Here is a 22,738-nt window from a genome sequence, read left to right on the forward strand (position 1 = left end):
TTATTTTTGTTATTCTTTTAAATTGGAGCATGTGGGGGACATTCTGGCAGGCATGTTTCTCCACAGGATACAGATGCTCTGTGCTGATGAACTCTGGACTAGGAACATGGCGTGACAGTGTAGCGTGGTGGTGTGCAGGAGCACGTACAGTCCCTGACTGGGCTCAGCGTCCTAGCCTTGGAAAGGTCTGATGTGGCTGGGTGAGCAGAGAATGGGACGTAAATGGTGTTTCCATCCAATGCTGTGTTGTGTTCCTGCTACAAGTCTGAGAGAAATAAGCAACAGCTGGGAAGGATGCCTGACAGTTGCTGCCCCTTCAACCTTGAAATTGCTGAGAGCCTCGGGGTAGGAACCAGAGAGATAAAGCTGTCTTGAAACAGGAGCCAGCCCCCTCACATGCATGTCTACTTAAACTCTTTGTGGTGTGTCATTGTTTTCTCTGTGTTTTCTCTAGTTAACTGACAGGGACAGGCTCCAAATGCAGCCTGGCCCCAGTAAACAGGAAAACAGTGGCTCCGTGCAGGCTGTCTTCAGGGGCCTGGCTGACCCCACAGCATATATGTTCCAGCTTATCATCTACTCACCTGCAGATGGGGTAGACTGAAACCTGGGCAGGGGATGGGGGACTAAGGAGTTCACCAGACCCAAGATAAAGATAAATAGGTGTTTTATTGGGGAACAATTTACACAGATAGGAGTAAATAACCGCGGTGGCATTCCTGCTCCAGAAGATGCAGTCTCCGCCCTTCCGATGCTCTCTACCACCCAAGAGAGCATGCACCCTTAGCTACTCTACCTTAAAGCAATCAGTCCTCACCTGAAACCAAGGCAAGATGCCACTACATCATGGTGCATACGCTGTGGATCCTCTGTCCCTAGGCAGCTGGCAAGTAATGTGAGAGCAAGCAGCATGTTTAGTTCACTCACTAGACCTTGGTCATTCAGAGACTGTGTCAACGCATAAGGTGGATGGGACATCCCAGGGGAGTCAGTATCCTACACCCTTCCTTGTTTGCCTCAGTCACGGAGGCTGGTGCCCCTAGTATTTCATAAACTCACAGGTCTGCATGGACACACAAGAGTAGTGACCATCCCCAGGCAGAGAGAATTTTAGGATGCTGGATAGGTAGCTCTATAAAGAACATTTTGTGTTTGATTCCCTTTAGATAATGATTCTTAACCTGGGAAGAAAGCCTCATCTTTTCTGTCTCTGTCTCTGTCTCTCTGTCTCTTTGTGTCTGTGTCCCTGTCTCTGTGTTTCTATCTCTCTGTGTCCCCATCTCTCTGTCTCTCTTTGTCTCTGTGTCTGTCTGTCTGTCTGTCGTCTCTCTCTCTCTCTCTCTCTCTCTCTCTCTCTCTCTCTCTCTCTCTCTCTCTCTCTCTCTCTCTCTCAGGCTTGAGAGATGTTCTTCCTTGAATCCACTTAGAGAACACGCCTCAGACCCCACCAGAAGGCCAGGCTGATGAGAACTAGGGTGGCTTTAGCCATATAGGCTGCATGAAACCTTTGCTGTGAGAATGGTTCTGCATAGCAGGGCATTTAACAACACCTATTGGCACATGCCTCTCAAAGCAAATACTGTAAAAAAATGACATCTCCCAGCATTGCTCATCCTTACCTGGGGACAAAGTACATCTGTGCTTCAGTTTAGTGACACCCAGATATCGTATGGGTCCATCCTATATATGTGAGTCTGCCAGATCCAAGGTACACTGGTTCTCCCAAACGTCTGTCCCCAGAAAGAATCAGAATGGATTTGAAACATGCAATTCAGAGTCTGTTTATGTATATGGCGGTATTATTTTTGTGATGACAAACACCATGAAAGACACCAGCAGGAGAATGTGAACCCAGTGGCAAGAACATCCAACTCACAGAGGGCCATACAGAAGACATGGGAACTTGGTCCAGCTGCTACAGATGTGCACAGAGCTTAGCCAGCAATGGACTGGGAAATTTGGGGGCCCTCAGCAGGCACATCTAGATAGGCTTGTCTGCCTCTACTCACATTGCTACTTGATAGGATGCCTTAGTCTTGCAGGCACCAGAGGGAAAACTGGAACTTGAATGTTACATCAGGGCCCTAATGAAGTGTACCCTGAGGACAGGGTGGGGGTCTACTGTGGCTGTCATGCTGGGAGGGTGTGGGAGGGAGGGAGGGATGGGGTGGAGCTGATTAGTAGCACCTTAAGGCACACAATAAACCCATATGAAGGTGGCAGCCTAGAAGCCCCAGGGATATTTTCCTGTTGTTTAATTGAGCTCCTTTAGATAGAGACTCCTGCCTTTTGGATCATCTACTGGGACTTCTCAAAATGTGTATGTGTCTACCTGAAGTCACTTGAGCTGATGAAGTCAGGAGGGACAGCAGCAGGCTAGGACATCTCTCACCAATTGCTGCTACTGTGCTCTGCTCTCACTCATGATGCGTTTGTGCAGCCAGGCCCCAAATTAGGTCCTGTGGGGGAGATGAAGTTAGACCTCGGACAGTGTATTAATATACTGTAGCTGTCATAGAGAATCACTACCAATCCAACAGGCTAAACCCACCAAGTATGCTTTCACATTCGTGGAGGAGAGAAGTCTAGATCTTACCCAGTGGTCCTCGGCACAGTCATCTTCTGCCACCACCGATGTAACATTTGTGTCCCCTCAGAACTTACATGACAAAAGGCTGCTCTGGAGGTGGTAGGAGGTTATTAGGACAAGATGGAAAAACCCTCATATATCCAATCATTCCCACAGTAAAGGAAGTCCCGGAAAGCTAGGTAGTTACCAACCTCCAACACACACACACACACACACACCACTATGTGAGGAAAGAGAAGCTGTCTAGGAGCCAGAAGGCATCTGTCACCAGACGCCGAGTCTACCATTACACAATCCAGAATGTCTTGCTGCTGAAGCTGTGAGAAATACGTTGCCATTGTTTCTGGGTTGTTCAAATTACAGGATTTTCATTACGGCAACTGAAGGGAGATCCCTTAACCAGGAAAAGTTACGTGGAGAGGCACTGTGGATTGGATGTGCAAATATCTTTTGGGTGCACCACCCCACCTAGTAAAAGCATTGGCGTACCTAAAGGACACATGCCTGAGAGAAGTGTTTTCCCACATGTTGTCATCTCTTGTGTTCTACCCTGCTGTGCTACTCCTGGGTCGTCATATCTGAGGGGCCTGGCCAGCTCTTCACACCAGCTTGTTTAGGAGAAAACCTCCATGTCTCCTAAAAAACGTGTATTATTCCGGGATGGATCCAGAGCTCTGTGGGTGGGGCAGAGAGGAAGCACATGAAAGCAGGGTTTGAGTTGCCTTGAGTACATTGGGCTCTCCACATCTAAAACTGCATGCCAACGGTTTTATATTCATGCCATGGAAACACAGGCACCAGCAAGCACAGTGCTATGTCAGGAGCTTTAATACCCCTCTGGGGTGTGCGTGACTATCTGCACTGCCTGCTAGGGAAGGAGGGGACAGATGGTGGTCCTTCACAAAGCAGAGAACTGATGCAGGATGAGGCTGACAGCATAGTCTGCCATACACAGGATTTCTTAAATACTTGATGTTGAGGCAGGGGAAAGGAGAGTCAGAGGGCAGAAGCAAAAGGAACACTGTCCTAGTCTCATCTCCATTACTGTGAAAAAACACCTTGACCTAAAACAACCCAGGGGAAAATTGGTTTAATTTTGCAATTCCAGTCTGTCACTGAGGGGAAGTCATGGCAACGAGAGATGGAGACAGCTGGCCACATCACAACCTTAGGCAAAGAGCAGAGAGAAATGTTTACGCACAGGCTCAGTTGCTTGCTTAGTTCAGTGTTCCCTGCCTAGGAAATGGTGCCACCCACAGTAGATGAAGTCTTCCCATGGTAATTTACTTAGTGAAGGCAGTCCTCCAAAAAGTGCCCACAAACCAACCCAAGGTAGGCAATTCCTCTTTGAGAATTCTTACAGGTGATTCTAGTTTTACCCAGTTGGCAAGTAAAACCAGTCATCACCAACACATCACTGGTCCCTAAAAAGGGCTCCTCAATGCATTGGCAGTCTTCGAGTTTTACTAGGGATATTTCAGAGAATGCTCAAGTCCTCCAGATCATACCCAAAGAATTAGTTTAAGGACTTTCGGTGATTTATATCCAGGACTCTTGGGACATCCTTTCTGAGCCTTGGATTTTCTCCAGGTCTTTCAGGTTGGCCTTCCATGAGGATTACGAATGTCAAGCATATAGACAAGGCATCGTCACAGCCCACAGCTTTATCAATATCTGAGCTCAGTGCCACACTGGGCTTCTGTTACTGTTTTCTTTTTGCATTCATTGTTCCATTCGACAGATCAGAAAGCTGAAGCCCATGTTAGTATGTAGTTGAGCAAAGGAATAAATCCATGGCTCTGTTCCTAGTCTTGCTCCTGCCCTCTACATATGACTCAGAGACCTCATGTGCCTACACATGGTCCAGCAGAACTGCCTCAGGGTGATTCTTTGGTGAATTCATGCATAACTGTGAGGTGGCATGGGTTTTGAGATGCTCTCCATTACTTCTGAATCATCTACAACCTCTTCAGCCTACACAGTATTTCATACAGAATACATAATAAATGCTGAATCAAAACCAATTAATTACATCACGAACAAGGCTAATTCTGTAATTTATCATCAATATAGATTGTCTATATTTCAAGACTGTAATGGATTCTGTTGCATCCTTTCCCTTCAGTGTAAGCTGTGGGATGTGCTTACCAGTTCCAAAGATGAACACTGGCTGGATTTTCCTGCAGAAAGAAGAAGGAACTGACATTTGTAACTGTCACTGAACACAGTCAGCTGGATCCAGGGACAAATGTGATTCTATTTTGGGGTGCAGATAAAAGATCAGAAAGATGCTAATTTGTACCATTGGGTCTGGGTACAATAACACTCCTCACAACAGCAACAACCTCCAGGACAGGGAGGCACTGAACTTGTCAGTGGTTACCCTCCAGCCAGAATCATAGTCATTACTGGGTCACCAGCAAACTCCACTAAAAACCCCAGGCATACTGTTGCAGGAAGTATCTGCAGGTGTGTGTGTGAGAGGGAAGGCGGGGGGGGGATAGAGAGAAAGGGGGAGGGACAGAGAGAGGGAGGGAGGGAAAGAAAGATATAAGGAAAGAGATGGAGGGAGAGGGAGAGAGATTTCTCTCTTCCCAACTCCAATTTTATTTCCACAAATATATTTCTCTAAGAGCAATTCTTACAGTATAAAATGGCATAGGACTGCTACCAAGAGAGTAATCATTAGATATTAACATCTACAACTTTCAGGGAGAGACAACATTCCTTAGAATTTCAGAAAAGGTGACTAGACTACAGGCAGAGCCTTTAAAAGACAGTGTGAGATAGTTCAGATGGCAGCGTCATACAGTGCAGTCACTGTGGCTTGAGGAAGTCCATGCATAAGGACAGTTCATGGACGGTAGTGATCTGTCGAGTGGAGACACTGATGGGAAGGGAGTACTGAGGTAGAGTGGTCCACGAGTGGGGAAGCCTATGAGAAGGGAGGCTGGGGCTTTGCTCCTATGGGGAAGATTCCTTACTGTACCCTTGGTTTTTGTGGATGACAAAGGCAGGTAGACAACTCACAGAAGGGTCAGGTGGCACTCTACTCAATAACCCTCTTGTGTATCATTTCTGGTCACATGGGTACACGTTTATAGAGGATGATCAGGTTAAATGGAGAGCACTCTTCTTGCTTAACTTTCAAACCAAATATAATTGAAGGAATCTATAATACATTGAAAACAATAATCAAATTTTAGATTAATATTTAATTAGTTAAGTAGTAGATGAGCATCTTTAAAAAGAAAATAGAAAAAAAACATACTGTCAATCAAAACAAGCAAAGAAAGGTCTGAGGAAACCACTGTTGAGTGTTGGGACGTGATGGTTTAGGTCTTCTAAATGTGACTTAAAAATAGACCAAATTGTTGCCCTCATCTATTTTTGCTTATCTTAGAGACGGAGAGAGTCACAGGTGTTGAGTGTATGATGGGCTGGGTTTGACAAAGCACACAGCTGTTGAACCTTGAGTATAATCATATCATACAATGCTGTCTTCACTCCCCAAATGTTTGCTCAGACATAGTAATCAGCCACTCTCTCAATATCCCAGCACAGTGAAGACCCATTTTCTGTGACTATAGCTTTGCATTCTGTAGATAAACACGGTGAAATCTTAAACTACACAATCTTTAGTGTTTAGCTTGTTTGTTTCACTTTGCTTAGTGCTTTTAAATTCACATGTGTAGCATAGAGCAGTGGTTTATTTTTATCACTGAGTAGTATCTCATTGCAAAACTACTCTATCAACTCACAAGCAAGTGGATTATTTAATATGGTTATATGTAAAGAGTAAGGTAAGAATGTATACAGATAATTGCTTATGTAGCTTAGCTCCATTTGTTGCAAAGATTATCTTCTTTGGGACTGGGGATATGGCTTAGCCATTACAGTGTCTGCCACATAAGCATAAACACTTGAATTTGGAAACCCAGAATCCCCATTAAAAGCTGAGCATGGCATTGTATACCTACAATTTTGGCACTGGGTGCGTGCAGGTAGGGTAGAGATGGAGACAAAAGCATCCATGAGTCTCATTTGCCAGCCAGCCTAGACAAATAGATGGAACTTCAGACATTGTGAAAGACTTTGTCTTAAAAAAATGAAGGTTGAGAGTAAGTGAGAGAGATGCCTGACATTCACCCCTGTGTTAGTTTCTCTTCAATCACCACAACAAAACACCATGATCAGGGCAAATTTGCTGCTCATGGTTCCAGGTGGCTAGAGTTCACGACTACCACGGTGGGAAGCAGTCTCAGCAGACAGCAGGCATGACACCGGAGAAGTAGCTGAGAACTTATGCCTGATCTACAAATCTACAAGTACGTGACTGAGAGAGGGGGGACTAGGAATGGTGTGGATTTTTGACATCTCAAAGTCACTACCAGGGACACACCTCTTTAACAATGCCACACCTCTTATTCTTTCCCAAACAATTCGACAATAACCAAGTATTCACATATCTGAGTCTATAGAGGAAGTTCTCACTCAAACCACCACAGGCTCTGAACTTTGCACACATGGACACGCATACATCTGCACACAGTGTGCACATATGTTAATAAACCCAGATACACACACACACACACACACACACACACACACACACACACGAGAAAAGTGTATCCAGTCCCCTGAGACCCTGAGACTTGTGTTGGAAATCTTGTTGAGAACATTTCAATATACATGATGTCAATGTTCTCGACTTTTCTTCACATTCTTGGTCTAATACTCTCTTGACTATCATAGCTTTGCTGTAAATCTTCAGTCCGGAAAACCCACTTCTATTATTTTCCCACACAGTTTGGCTCTCCTAAGCTCTTTCTGTTTCCTTATGAGTTTCAAAATTGACTTTTAACTATGCACACATTCTGATGGCTTTTGATTGGAGCTACATTGAATTTGGTTATGGACAATTGACTTCTTAATGTTTTGAGAATCTAGTCTGTGGATGTGGTACATAACTCCAGTTATTGATGGCACATTTGTTTCTCCCTGAAAAAATATTTTTACAATTTTCAAGGTATGTCTTGCACTTTTTTCTCATTTTTATTCGTTTGTGTGTGCATGTGGGCACATTCACATGTGTGTTCATGTACATCATAGTGGATACTGGAGGTCAGAGGACAAAGTTCAGGAGCCAGTACTCCCTGCTCTGAATGTTCTGGGGGACAGGACCGAGGTAGTGAGGCTTGGTGGCAAGTATCTTTACTAGTTTTTAAAAAACATCTTTCATTGTGTTTGCTCTCACTTGTTCTTGTTTTATTAAGTTTTGGTACTCTTATCAATTGTATTCTTTTATTAATTTTTACATTCAAGATTTCATGCTAGCACATAGATTTCAAGGGATTTTTATATTATTATTTTATTGTTCTGCACCCTTGCTGTAGGCTTATCAATGTTGTTTAAACACAAGATGGTTTTATGTTGTTGAGTGATGATTTCTTGGTTTGTCTTTGGTTCAATATGATATCTTTGCTAAAGGTTTCAGGTTTTGGGGGTTCCTAATGAGGAAAGAGTAAACTCTGGCTGTGCTGCAGACACTAGGAGCAGTGGGAAATTATTATTATTTTACCACATTGTGATATGTGATCCTTCAAATTAGAGCAGGGTTTAGAAAATAGAGTATTTCCACACTTCATATGTTTCTGGTCTGGTTGGCATAAATGAGATTAAAATATAGAGAGAGTGGAGTAGAACAGGAATGATTGACAGAGTTCAACTCAGATCATGAATTCTTGTCTCTCAAAGGGCGCGAGCCTGGTGATTTTCCCAGTTCCCCTTCTAAAGCACCCATGCATACCAGACAGTGTCACCCATGCTTCCTTGACCTTCTTCTCCATCCTGTCTGGGAAGTCTACAGATTTTTGCAAAGTTGCAGTTGACATAGGTAACCTACTGGAAGTCAGGGAGGAAACATCTCAGCTGGAGCAAAGAATATGCAATCCCAAGTGACTGAGAGTTCCGGTGTCAAAAGCTGCAGAGTTCAGAAAAAAAAAGGATTAGCAAGTACATATAGTTTTATTCAGTCATGAATAAGGACAAAATGGGATTGGACATTGTCACATTAAGCAAAATAAATAGATCCAGAAAGACAAATATCACGTTTTTTTCTTACGTGCGGAATCTATTTTGACACGCATACACACATAGACAAATTTTACAAATATAAGGGAATTATTTGGGAAAGGAATGGAAAGGAGAAGGTAGGTAAGGGAGACAGGTGAGGGTAATTGGGAGGGAATATGGTCAAAGTACATGGACCAGGTGGGACAGAACCTCTGTCTACAAACCCATTGTTTTATTAAATCTGCATAAACAAAAAATTTGGAGAAGAAATAAAGTTTATAAGCTTTTGAACAAGCACTGAGTGGGAAAAGAGCTGCTATTGTGGCCTTCACTAAGTGCCTTGGCCATGTGAGCTGTGTCTAGTTCATGGTGTTGGGCAGGCTTGATCCTCTAGTCTGAGCATGATTCCCAGAAACAAAGAGGCGGAATGGTGTGGAGCGAAAGGAAGGAAACTATCAGAACTTCTACTGACATTCTTTCTATGCTTTATTTCACTACTTATTTTACAGAACATACCAACACATCCACACAACAGTGTCCACATAGCAAACCCATCCTTAAAACGTTGTCCTCACAGCACACACAGATGACAGTGACGTGGACTACATGTTAGTCAAGTGTGCATATCACAGTGACAGTCAAGATATATTTTATTAGTGTGGAATGTGATAGAGAGCTGTGGGCTCACAGTATTGACCAAACATTCAATGATATGATCAGGTGTCTGCTGGTTGAGTGTATATGGAATTTCAACAGTATGCTCATGTGGGAAGAACGTTGTTCAACAGCTGAGGGTCAGATTTCTGTGGTCTGTCTCAGAGAGAGGGGCGGGGGGCTTGGTTTGAAAACCAAGGCCAGCTTCTGCCTGCCACAGAAATGTTTTGTGGTGACTTCCAATTACCTTATGTTGTCCCATAGTACCCTTAAATGTCCCAGAGACAATACTTCCCTGAAGATTCCATCACCTACAAGCCAGCTGACAGCAGGGTTTTGGCCACCAATTTCTATGGGCATTGCTGAAATGAAGGTTATGGTGTTTTGCAGTTCTCTGTTGTGACCAGGCTAAAGCAGGCTCTGCTGGTGGCTCTTTTGAGCTCGCTGGAGCACACTACAACCTTGACAGAGTCTGGAGACATTGGAGGCTCTCTGGAAACAGGGTGACTGTTTTTTTTGTTTGTTTGTTTGTTTGTTTTTGTTTTTGTGTTTTAACCTTTCCTTTAAGCCCCAGGGGATAGCTACTGGTAAAGAAATAGTATTCAATTACACACTTGAAGTATGAAACAGGGAGATTGTATTAAGGATAACAATAGATTTAAAGACCACAGCAAAGGGCTCATATAATGGAGGAGAGAGATTAGCCTTGATCTATACTAAGCATGGGGAGTGGGGAGTACCCAAGGAGCAGTTGGAGAAGGGGTCAGGGGACAGAAAAGCACTATGAGAGGACATCAATGATAGAGGAATATGGTCAGACTGACCTGACATGGTTGCAAAAGGCACTGGGGTCACGAGATGTCACCTGTGGGTTCAGGAGGGAACTGGTCATATATAAAGGATGCTCAGCATAGGAGGACAGTTCGCTGGACTCATGCAGGAAGTGTATAAATGTCCACAGAACTCTAAGCCATGCCCAAGCATGGTTACCATGCTGCCCTGGCTATCACCAGAACTTCTACAGGAGGACATCTGCTTCCCCCATGCCCTCTCAGGGGTCCTGTGAGCAAAATTGAATCCTCTTGAATTTCCCAAGGTTACGGTCATAACTGGTTAACAACGTCTCACAAACACTGTTTTGGGTAAAATGGATCCTAGAACAGTCCAGCTTCATTGTGTGAGGACTATCAAAGAGTAAGAAGAGCTCAGGCTGCCCTCAGCTCTCTCAATCTATTGTCTCGTGGATTCAGGGAAAGACCAGTGAAAGGTCAGGGTTTACTCTATAGAGCAATAAAGTGCTGTGATCATCAGTGTGTATGATGCTTCTGTCTAAAACATAGTTACCGCACTGGATTATGGTTATGCGTAACCAAACATTACACATTTATGATCCAAATGTACAACCTGTCAGGAGAATGGGTCTTGGCAACCACCGTCACTCTGTGAAGCTTTGTCTTTAGATCATGATATTCGAAGGATGTACCTGATGCGTGCACACACTACTATGTTACACTTTTAACTGGGTTCAGAACAATTTGCTAAGGATCCTTCCCATTCGGCACTCGTATCTGATTATCTCATATTAGCATTTAAAACCTCATGGAGTTTGTACATAAAGCTGGGATGAGTGATCACCCATGTCAGTTTTATCTGTAGAAGCCATAACACCCCTGAGTAGATACAGGGTTATAATAGTATTGGATCCACACAGATTGGATTGGGTGGGTGTGGGGACAGTGGGCAGAGTATAGAGGTGACCCTGCGGGGCCTCTTCCTGTTGACCTGAAGTGTGTTCCCTGTGCACACCCGTAACAGCACTATAGACATGCACACAGCCGCCACATCACATGCAGAGCAATAAGGAAGAGGCCAAGGAAGCCCAGGCCTATCATTCTTTTAAATGTTCACTGAAATGCTGCCTGGAACCAGATCATTAATAACAGTGAGTATTACCTACCAGAAGTCTCCACACCAATGAAGATCTACATTGCCCCTCTGCATTTCATTCCAATCATGTATCCATCTTTTGTAATTAGTAGGTATTTGCTATACAGCTCTGGAGGTAATTCAGGCACAGTGCTGGGAAGAGGGACAGGAGAAAAGTCAGCAGGTGGTTCAGACATGAGATGACTGTGAGCCTGGGCGGCGAGGTGGGGGGGCACAAATCCCAGCTGGACAAGCAGGTAGGGAGTTACGGCAGATGCTCTAGATGGGGCCATCGGCCCCAACAGCATCGCATAGCTAGCCCATGCTCCAGAACAGGGGTAGGCATACAACCTCTAAAGGGTGAGATGCTGCAGTTTGCCTTTGCAGGTCACCTGGCTTCTGAGGCCATGGCTTGTCTTGCTGTTTCCATGACAATAGACACAGACAGTATAGAAATGAATATTACGATGTTCTTATATCCCAAATGTATTCAGATAGGTCAAGTGGTGGGGCAGACTGGACCCAAGGGCCACAGAAGCTCTCAAACTTTGTGTCGCTAAAAGTCTCCTGGTAGGTTTGTTGAGACAGACTCTTGGGTCCCTCCTCCTTCCTGAGGGTTCCTTCTTTTGTAGGTCTTGAATGGGGCCCGAGAATCCACATTTTTGAGACACAGTCTCATGTTGCCCAGGCTGGCCTCAAGCTAGCTGCGTAGCTGAGATTAATCTTGATTTCTTGATATTTCTGATTCTATTTCACAGTTCTAGAACTATAAGCATGTGTCCCCACATGGCTTATGAATCTGCATCCAGGTAATCCTGAGGCCACTGCAAACCACAGTTTAGACTCCGTGGCAGGACAGCTAAGCAGCCTCAAGTCATTATCTATTTGTCCTAGCTGTCCTTGGCTACTTGGTGCTTAGGATCCTTTAGAAAGATTCTCTGAGACATGGTGGTGTTGAGGTAGCGGTTAGGTGTGCATGACTGACAAATGAGCACTGCTGGAGGCCGGTCTAGGCTCCACTCTTAGCTTCCTGTGTTTCTGTTCCTTCCCCTTCAACCTGCGTAATCACAGCCTCTTCCTATGGACCTTGCCACTCTGGTGGACTGAAATGCCCTAAACCCTAGTTTCACAGTAAGGTGGACAGGAGTGAGTGGGCTAAGCCCCCATGTCAGATTCCTTCTAAGTTCTGAGTTCACTGAATAACAACCACAGATGCAGAATATTATGCATATCATTTTTAACATGACAGTAATTCCAAACACTTAAGCAATTAATAATGGCCAGCTTAATAATTCTAGAGTATTTATTTACAGGCTCACTTATACACCAAGGAGTATGAATTATATAGGGATATTATACTGGACAAGGCTTATGAATAAATGATGGCACAGAGCAGATAGATTTTGCTTCCCATTTTCACTGATGTGTATGCCTGGGCATGGGCAGAAACAGACCTGTCCAGACTGCACAATGATGGTGGAGAAAACTGCCCTGCAGAGTGATGCTGGGTCTCAAGGCCCAAGACTGCTTAGGTGCCTTCTATTCTCTGCCATGCAGAACAAGCTGCAAGTAGAACGTCTTAGCGAAACAGGTGTCAAAGGCTAAACATGGGTCTTCCCTGAGGTCAGTGAGCAAGGGCTAAGTCTGCAGCTCTGGAAGAGGGGAGCTATTGCAGAGCCATGCCACGTGATGACCCTTTTCCCATCAACCATCTGACTTTGGTGAAAGAGACTGGAATAGAGACAGAGAGCAGGAAACTCAGTCTTCTGGTAAGGACGAATGAATTCTCTTCCTCTACCAACCTGGAAGGAATGGAGTCCTCAGCATTCTGCTAACAGTGTCCTATAATTGATGGCTTCCACCCAAGATGTTTTCTCGGGAGAAATTTCTTTTGCGTCACTTCAGAGAAGGCAGTGCGATAAGAATTGGCAAGAGAGTTCATAGTCACAGCAAAGCATTTGCTTTCAGCCATTCATGAAAGGTCTCGTGTTTTCCCATTTTTTGGAAAATTCTTATTATTTGAACAGGGGACTAAAACAACTTTCCTATCTTCCAGAATGGATGACTCTTTTGTATTTTGAATGTCATGGATTCTACCGTGTGCCTGGTATGGGACACTGCTTGGAAGTAAAAGCCAGGCCAGAGGTGCCCACCTCCGCCCCTTCTCCCCAACTCACATCAAAGCTAGGGTGCTGACTTTTGTTCAGGAGCGTAGGGTCAAAGGAAGGAAATACAATCTGTCATTTCCCCTGTCATGGCTACATCTTTTTGCTATATGGTCTCAGCTTGTAGAATGTGCTCCATCTCCCAAGGGTGGAGAAGGGTCTGCGATTCTTTTAAGGAGCTGTGTGGCATTCTAAGTTTTGATGTGATTTTCAGAGGATTGTACTTCTCTCCCAGCTTCTTTGATGACAGCACATTATATGATCGATTATACCACCGTGCTGGTAATCTTGAAAAGAGTTGGAAGAAAAATTTGCAAGTCTTTCACTGCACGAGCAAAATGATCTGTCAGCAGAGCTTGTCAGTTTTCTTTATTGCCACCTTTGTCCCTAAACAGGATATTGTGTTTTATAAATCAGTTGTGCCTCAGCTGAGTTTTAGGCATATAATATGGTAAATCAATGAAGCACCACTGGGGTACATGTTTTAATTGGGCTTGCAAGCAAGGACAATAGAGGCCTGAAAGAGAGAGAGAGAGTAGCCTTTGTCTCCACTGCCAGGTGACACTGTGGGGTCTTTAACTTCTTGAAGTCCACAGTAGATATGCAGCCATGAAAGATTCTACAGAACAGTTGTCCTTACAATAATACTGCCCATTTCTAGGTGGCACGAGGGGTTGGATCAAGGCTTTCTGAGATGAATGTGAAGCAGCTTTCTCTCCTAAATTATCCCTCCTCCCCAGCTCTGCAAACATCTCAGCTGGCTGTACCCACTAAGGCGGGCCCCAGCAATGGCATCAGCAAGCTTGTGCAAGGCGAAATCTTCACCCTTGCAAGGGGTGGGCTTTGCTTTCCAAATGAAGGTCCATGTGTGAGTGTTTATTACAGGATGCAAGCCATTCTCCATGCAAATGTGCTAACTGCCCCTCATTCCTCTGTTTTTTAACTGCAGGCGTTTCATATCCATCTGTTCCAACTAAAATCTCCCTCAGACTGAAAGCCCCTCAAATGATTTCCTAACAGATTTTTCTTCCTAATTGCCACTCAAGAAACCTGGCTATCTGCTGGAAGTACCTTTCATTTTGTAAGGAATGTACTTTCTAATATCACAGGAAGAGCCATTTCTGGTGCTGATGGAGACAGGAAGTTGTTTTCCTCCCCACCTTCTCTGCCCCTCCTTTGTCTCCCTCTCTTCCCCCTTCCCTCCCTTCTCTCCAGCTGGTCTTCTCCAACTAAGTACAGAAAGGTGTCAGTGTCTCAGAACTGACTCTAAGCAATGAAAGCACATTAGGTGCATGTATAAGAAAACTGTCAAAGAACAAATGTAGCTGAAAAGTAAACAATAACAAAGATAATAAAAACAAACTCTCCTCATGGAGTCTGCGTTTTTGAGGGGGGTTATAATAAAAACGAGTTGGATAAATACAGCTCATATGCACTTTTGTTATAATAACACGCCTATCTGTGTATAGCATCTAGGCACACGCATGGACAAGGGAACAGGCACAGAACATGAGGAGGCAGGCAGCAGCATGCCCAATGGATGTGACCAAGGCTGGTTGAAGGCAGACAGTGCTGAGAGGGTACAGTTCAGTGTATAGTGCTCCAATATGTGGTAATATCTTTCTTGCCTGTCTGGGAGTCAGAGAAATGAGTTTGCCACTAGCTAACCATAGAGGTCTGGAGGTCTCTACAGACAGACAGGAAGTAACAGCTGGGCAGAAGCTTGCAACCAGCTAACCCTAGAGGTCTGGAAGTCTGTACAGACAGACAGGAAGTAACATAACTGGGCAGAAACAGGATATAAGCAGAGAGAAACGGGAAATCGCTCTCTGCTGAGATGCTTAGAAGGTAAGGTGTGCTGTGGCTTGCTCCTTCTCTCTGAACTCTCAGTATTTCCCCTCTGTATCTGACTCAAGCTTTTTGTTATCTAGACTAATTAAGAACTCCTTTTACACCAATAGAACAGAAGGATGAGCCAAACGCTGAGGGAGAGGACGTAGAAGCACAGATGATTATTTGAAGCAAAAGTCTTATAGGTTCCTTCTAGGATCAACCAGTTCTGACTTTGTGTTGCAGTGGTGGTGGTCTGCAGACTGTTCCAGCTTTCCATTGCAACAGTGATGATCTGCAATCTTTTCTGACCTTCTGTTGTAGTGGTGGTGGTCTACTTTCCCTAGGTTGCAACAAGCCCAGGAACCATTTCTTCCTGTACCAGTGCTTTGCACACGGAGTTCTAACAGTTCAGCAAAAAAAAAAACAGAAGCCATGAGTCAGGGACTCATGAGAAAGTCATTGGAGACCAGCACAGATCAAGGTTGCTCAGAGAGCGAAGACTGCATGCAGGAGGAATGGGGAGCTTAGAGCTCAGCCTTGAAGGTCCAAAGGAAGAGGCTGCTGAAAGGCAGGTTCTCTGTTAGCTGACCCAAAGGGAGGGCTGGGGGCTGCAGGGTAGAGTGGGGGAGTCATGAAACCTGAAAATCTGCTCTGGAAGATCATGCCCGAAATGAGAAGCCCTAAGAATAGCCGTAGCCCAGGGCTGCCTTGTTCTCACAAGCAGGGGAGGATGCTTCAGCTCAACTGTCTGCTGGCACAGCAAACCCCTTGTGATTCGTTTTGGAGTTTATGGACCTCTGGATGCAGAGCATGGTTGTGATAAAACTAATCTAGGGAACACTGTTCTAGGAGGGGCAGGAAGAGTACCTGAGAAACTTAAAAAAATAATACTAAAACAAAACATAAAAGCCTTGCTGATGTTGCTAATTACCATGTAAACAGTTTTGTTTGTTTTTTAAAAACATGGTTTTAGAAGCAAACATAAGCTTTTTTGGAATTTAGCCATCTCCTAACCAAAAGGCATCACTCTAGTGGACCTCCTGGGTCAGACCAGTCTTAAGTCTTTCAGTTTCTACAGTACCTGTTGTTTCCAGTCTCTGTGAAGGAGAATAGAAGCCACCACCAAGTGGCTTTGACCCACAAAAGCACTGACCAAATAAAAATCAGCAGGAATTGTGGGGTGAGCAGTAGAGACAGAGCAGTTGTGGAATCTTGTTACCCTGTCCCCTGAGTCTTTTGCTCCTTCCCTCTGAAAGCTTGGTTCTGGGGATTCAAGGAAAGCCGGCTAAGAAAATCCCCAAGATCCCTGAATGTGGCCCCCTGTAGGGTTGCATTGATGTGGCAGTTCTAGGGTCTGCATGCCACTCCCAAAGCCTGGGGTCTATTCATCATTTCCAAAAGGGCTGTTCTCTAAGGCCAGCCTGGAGCCCTAGAGACAGGAAATTGGCAGCACATTAAAATGATTCAAATCATCTACAAGGTTTATGTCACCATTAGGTTTTATTAAAGCACTTAGGTAATACGTTTGAATCACACTGTAAAAGTACTATAACCCAGAATCATTTTCCTCCTGGAACTGAAAATTTAACCTAGGGCCTTATCTGTGCTAAGCAAGCGCTCTACTATTGAGCTATATTCCAACCAAGCCTTTCCAACTTTGGTTTTTTTTTCTGCTTTCTTTTTTGGGACATCTTACTAAGTTACATGAACTGGTTTTGAGTCCCCCGTGCATCACTGAGAGGCACTGCGGCACTGCCTCAGTCTCCCAAGTAGCTGGAGCACAATCTGGCCTTGCTATGCCCTGCTGTAATAACCCATCACATCACATCGCATCCAGGGCCTCTGTCATCTGTGCTTAGAGCACATAACACAAGAAGAGCTTGTGGGCATGTACCTAAGAGCACACTCAAAGCCCTCTTCCAATAGGATGGTCTTCTCCTAGACTGACCCTCATTCCTGTGGAATTAAGAAGCAAAATGCATTTCTTCTCTGTCCCCAGGCTCTGATGGATGAGTCCTAACTCTCTCTTTGTTTTAGTCACCCTTGTGGATGTCACCTTAACTTCAGGGAATTCCAGCTGGAGTATAATGGCAGCAATCAATTCACTTATCTAGAACGCTTCCTCCTGGGGTCATTAAGAGAAGCTTCCAGAAGCATGGTCTCTAATAGTTTACTGGTGATAGCCTTCAAAATTAATGCTTTTCTCCCAAGGAGAGCAAAGAATATTCAAGCAGTGTATAGTCATAGACAGTCACAACACAGATGCAAGCCTGGAAATTGTAATCTGACTAATTCAGCTCCACCCTGGCAGAAGAAAATACTTTGGTTTTGAAAGACCCCGGCCCAGTCTACACAGGCAGCTGAGGCTTATGGAAAATTCCGTTTCCCCCACAGCTCAGCTGAATAGTCATTTTTTATCAGAAGGGAGCTCAGCTCAAGGTCCTCATGGCTGAATAGTCACTACTATCAGAAGGGAACTCTGCCCAGGGACACAGGTGTCTGCTGTCTGTATAGCCAGCCCAGCAAGATTGGGCAAGCACAGAGACCTATTGTTCCTCAGATAGGGCCAAGGCCGAGACTTGAGTTCCAAGCAAAACCTCAATTGCCCTCGTTCTGAGCCCCAGCCTCATTTAAATTGCCCAATCAGGGTCCTGTAACTAGGCTTCTCGCTTCTGTACTACGTTTTTTGCTATAAAAGAACCCCTGAGTCCCCAGCTCGGTGCGCTCAGCCCCCCAAGACTGAGACGCCCGGGTACCCGTGTGTAAATAAAGCCTCTTGCTGTTGCATCCAAGCTCGTGGTCTCGTTGTTCCTTGGGTTCGGGTCTCCCTCCCATGAAAGTCCCCCCAGCTCTGGGGTCTTTCAGTTTCTGGGCAAATTTCTCTTGTTTGACTGTCATTGGGACCCTACTTACTTTGGAAAGAATATCAATTAAGATTATTTATCCTTGGCTTCCTGGTATCTAGATGTTTGAGGTAATTACCATTGAGATGTTTCTTGACTTCAGTTCATGACAAGATGGGCAGTCTCTCTCTCCATCATACAGGCACAGACTCAACTCACATCACATGACTTGGGGGTGAAGGATATCCCACCAGAGGAGGCTGTCTCGTACCCAGACATGCTTCTAGACTTTGAATGTTCTTATCCTCCTCTTTGCCTCCACTTCTTGAGAAGCTTTTCCATAAAGAAATGAGGTGGTTTGTTTATTGCTAAGCTTGCATCATGAAGACTGAATTTTACATTTATTTTCTCAGTTTCCAAAAAGTAAAGCATGTTTCAAGAGCTCATATCTCAAATGCATATTTTATTTGGGCTAATTGGATTATTCAGAAGTTTACACATCAGACCCTGGATCCTGGCCTAGCTGTATGACCCTCACCTGGGGAATCATTATAAAAGAACCTGAACCAATCTATAAAGCTTGCAGTGTGATGGAGGCCTCTTTACCAACAATATTGGCAGGCTTGCTGCATGATCTACTGGGATAAATAGGGGGATGTGAAGGGTATGCTGTTCTTGGACCTTCTTTCTGCAGAGAATGCCGAGGAGTGCAGTAAATATGCAGAAATCAAGGTTGGTATTTCAAAACATGTTCACTCCATTTCAGTGAACCAAAACTGTGTTCATTTTCCAAAATCCAGGCAAATCTTAGAGTCTGTTGTTGTTCTGGCCCTGTGATAATAGCGGCTTGAGAAAACACATTGATGTCACATACCTCTGATTCTTTATCTTCAAAAGAATTGATAGCATACTAAGCTAGACTGCACATGACAGATGAGTTGATATTTCTTATTTCATTCTTCATCCAATAACACAGAAAAGAGCTTCGGAGTGGTCCAGTGGACAAGGGAATGATTTGACAAATAGCAAATCTGCAGCCAATCTGGGAAATATCACTCTGTATTATCTGCATTGGGATAATGCCAATGAGCTGTTGGCTCTTACAACACCTGAGGAAGGGCTTCCATCCACTCCATACAATGGTTAACTGACAATGATACAGACTGGGTCCATTGCTTTTTCTGAAAGACAAGACACGATTTGTAGAGGAGGCTCTTTCACATATGAACTCTGGGCTGGCAACATGTGACAAATGATGATTGGCAAAACATCCTCAGTAGTAATTGGTGTCTCAGTAGCTAACTACAGCTCCTCAGAAGACCTTGAAGCATGGCATAGGACTTATGTCTAACGGAAACATTTCTTATTATGTAGACAGGTGTTAAATGCCAGAATGAATTATTAATCAACCCTTTTCTGGAAGTCTTTAAGAGGGGATGGGTTTTCATTTTCCTGGGACATCCTTTAGGATCCTTCTCAGAGGCAGCAGGGTAGATACAGAGAATAGTCAAACACAATTGCATCCTTTACAGTTTGGAGATTTACTTAGGAAACTGACCTAGTAGGAAACTGACCTAATCTTGGGTAATTAGATGGCGAATGTGAAGGGGGTTGGGTCTGGGTGGTAGTTCAGTGGGTCATGTGATTGCCTGGCATGCACAAGGGCCTGGGCATGATTCCCAGTACCACATAACAGGACAGTTCTGGCACATATCTATGACCCCAGGGAGAGGAAGGAAGATAAAACGTTCAAGGTCATCTTTAGCTATATAAAGAGATCAAGGGCAACCTCTGCTACAGGAGACCCTGTCTCAACAAAACAAAGCCTACAAACAAAATTCAGAAAACTGAAACCAAAACTTCTCCCACAGCAAAAACAAGGAAACTAAAAACATCACCCATGCAAAACGAACAGAGAGACACGAAGGGAGAGAACCGGGGATCCCAGTGGCTCATGAGTGTCCTTAGGACGTGAAGCAGATGCCAATGATTTCTCCCTGCACATTGCTAACTGTGGCTTTTCCGAACCTTTTCCTCTCCATAGAAGAAAAGACCGGGTGTGGGAAAAGAAGGCAAGAAAAAGACCGAATGGATGTGGATGGAAGGGAAGAAGGAAGGTGGGAAGCAAGGTTAGCTAACATGTACTGAGCATTACTGTATAGGAGACACACGGGAACTTTTGTTTAGTGAGATACGTTTGCTGGTGGGTTACTGTACCATCACACGGCTGTGGAGGCTGAGACCCTTGCTCAAACAGCCACAGATGGGAACTGTGCTTACCATAGTGATGGATCCCCTCATGCCGCATCCTTGCTGTGGCCATTCTCAGCCCTCTGCTCTCTTCTGTCTTACTGTAAGGCTGTCACCTCCCCTTGTTCATGAAGATGGAAGGACCAGCATGTGGCCTTCTACAGTGCCCCCTCCAGCCTTGGTGTGCCTAATTCCTCCTTGACATTTTTCACTCTTCCTACTTTCCACCTATCTTCCTCTTCTGTTGCCATAGTTACCTCACCTTCATCTGCCTATGTCTCCCTTTTTGTCCACAAACATCCACCGAATTCCTTTCTTTGTTGTCTCTCTATCTGCTTGAAAGGAAATTCCCTGTTTCTGGGTTTCGTTTCTCTCTTCCATGCTTACTTTCGTGAAGAAGTTCCACCCAGAACAAAAACGAATCTGTTATAGCTAATAATATGCAATATGTCAATCCTACATGTAAAATGTCAATAGACACTGAATTTCCAAGAGGCAGGATTCAGTGATTCCCCAAGTTTTATGGTAACTGAGATAACTGATTTTGGCTGTCTTCTGGACTCAAGGAAGTGTGGAGAATTGGTGAAGCTCTCTTCTGAATGTATCTGTGAGTTAATTCCAAGGAAGACTGGCATGCGTGTCATTGAACTTAATGGGGATGACACACCTGTTTGTGGGGACAGGGTAGGACCAAAGGAAAAGGAAAAGTCAGGAAGGGAGAGCCACTCTTTGCCTGCCATGGGTCTTCTTGAGTAGGCATGTTCTCTGCCACCATCCCTTTGCTTCCACCTGCAGAATCTGACATCATGGGGCCTTGTAGATTCTCAGCCTCAGTCCAAAGGTCTACACGAGTGCTTTCTTTGGGATTCTGGCTTCTTTGATGGAGTAGCTGAAGCTTTCCTGTCCTCTCAGCATACAGAAGGCCTTTATAAGAGTTTTTAGCTCCTGAGACCATGCGAAACAAATTGATCACCCACCCCTTCTAATTCTAGGTAAATCTATCGATTATGTGTTTCTGGAGAAGTACGGTTAACACAGTCTTATATTGTGTCATCTGGAATACATTCAACATATTACATGAACATTTCCTTATTCCATCATTTTCTCATATATATATGAGATTCCTAAAAATCCTATTTAGATATTTTCTTTTTCATAAAGTCTTCATTATCTATCATTGTAACATTTAAGTTATCGGTACTTCAAGACAAAACCCTTTCTTCGAAAACAGAAATAGGAATGCATTTCTTTAGGTCAAAGCCCAGTTAATTAAGGCTCACAAGACAAAGCTATATCAGGTCCATTATTGTAAAGTCTATGACCTAAACCTAGCTGTTGGGGAAGTCCTGTGTATATGTCAATAAAGCACTGTTGGCCAATAGGGAAGCAAGGGTGGGACTAGGAGTCGAGGAGGATTCTGGGTAGGAGAAACATAGGGAGTCAAGATATAACTGCCATAGGGATAAGAAGCCCAGAAACTTCCCCAGTAAGAGAAATACTTAGATTAACAATTATGGGATAAATACTTAAGTCAGAGCTAGCCAGTAAGAAACAAGCAAGGCCAACAGCTTCATAATTACTACAGCGTCTTGTGTGTTATTTGGGGACTACAACAAGGCAGAGCCCAGGCAACTGGCGGTGGGGGGGGGGACCAAGCAGCTAGCAAGAAAAAGGCTCTCTCTACACCCAGCTTTCAAAAATTTTAAAGACTTAAAAGAAGGCAAAATGAGACAATGTTTCATGACTTATGAAAATCACAAGCAATACGGACTCCAGTGTTCATCAAAATTTTGTTGAAACATAGTTGCATTCTTTTTATATGTTTTCTATGGTTGGTTTTTTCAAATAATGACTGAGTTGAATAATTACACACACACACACACACACACACACACAGAGAAACACAGACACATACACAGGCACACACACACACACACATAATGGAAAATACCAAACCATTTACTATTGACTTTTATTGGAAAGTTTTCCTTATGTAGCTGGAGCTTTATACAGCTTTATCTATTGCCCTATGGGTGGCACAGCATTTCCTTTTTATGGCTCTCCCCATTTCCAGAGATCATGGCCAACAACTGTAGAACTTTTTATTCCCAATGATCAGAAACAAAATGAAACTGTCTCAGCATTTTCAGATGACCTGGCTGGCCTTAGTTGGCCAATCTTCCCCATCTCCAACTGCCCTCCAACCTCACGTACTCCTGCATGCACGGCACAGGCAGCATGAATGGGCTGAACTTGTGCTAGGACCCTGAAGGTGGGATAATTTTCCAGAGCTCCTCAACACATGCAACAGCCTGTAGATAAGAAAGATGAGGAACAGTTGTAAGAAGTCAATAATCCACTGTCCTTTTTATTTTAACTTTTTACATTCCTTCAAATTACAG

Source organism: Mesocricetus auratus, unplaced genomic scaffold, assembly GCF_017639785.1.
Source record: "Mesocricetus auratus isolate SY011 unplaced genomic scaffold, BCM_Maur_2.0 Super-Scaffold_100015, whole genome shotgun sequence".
Taxonomy (NCBI): domain Eukaryota; kingdom Metazoa; phylum Chordata; class Mammalia; order Rodentia; family Cricetidae; genus Mesocricetus; species Mesocricetus auratus.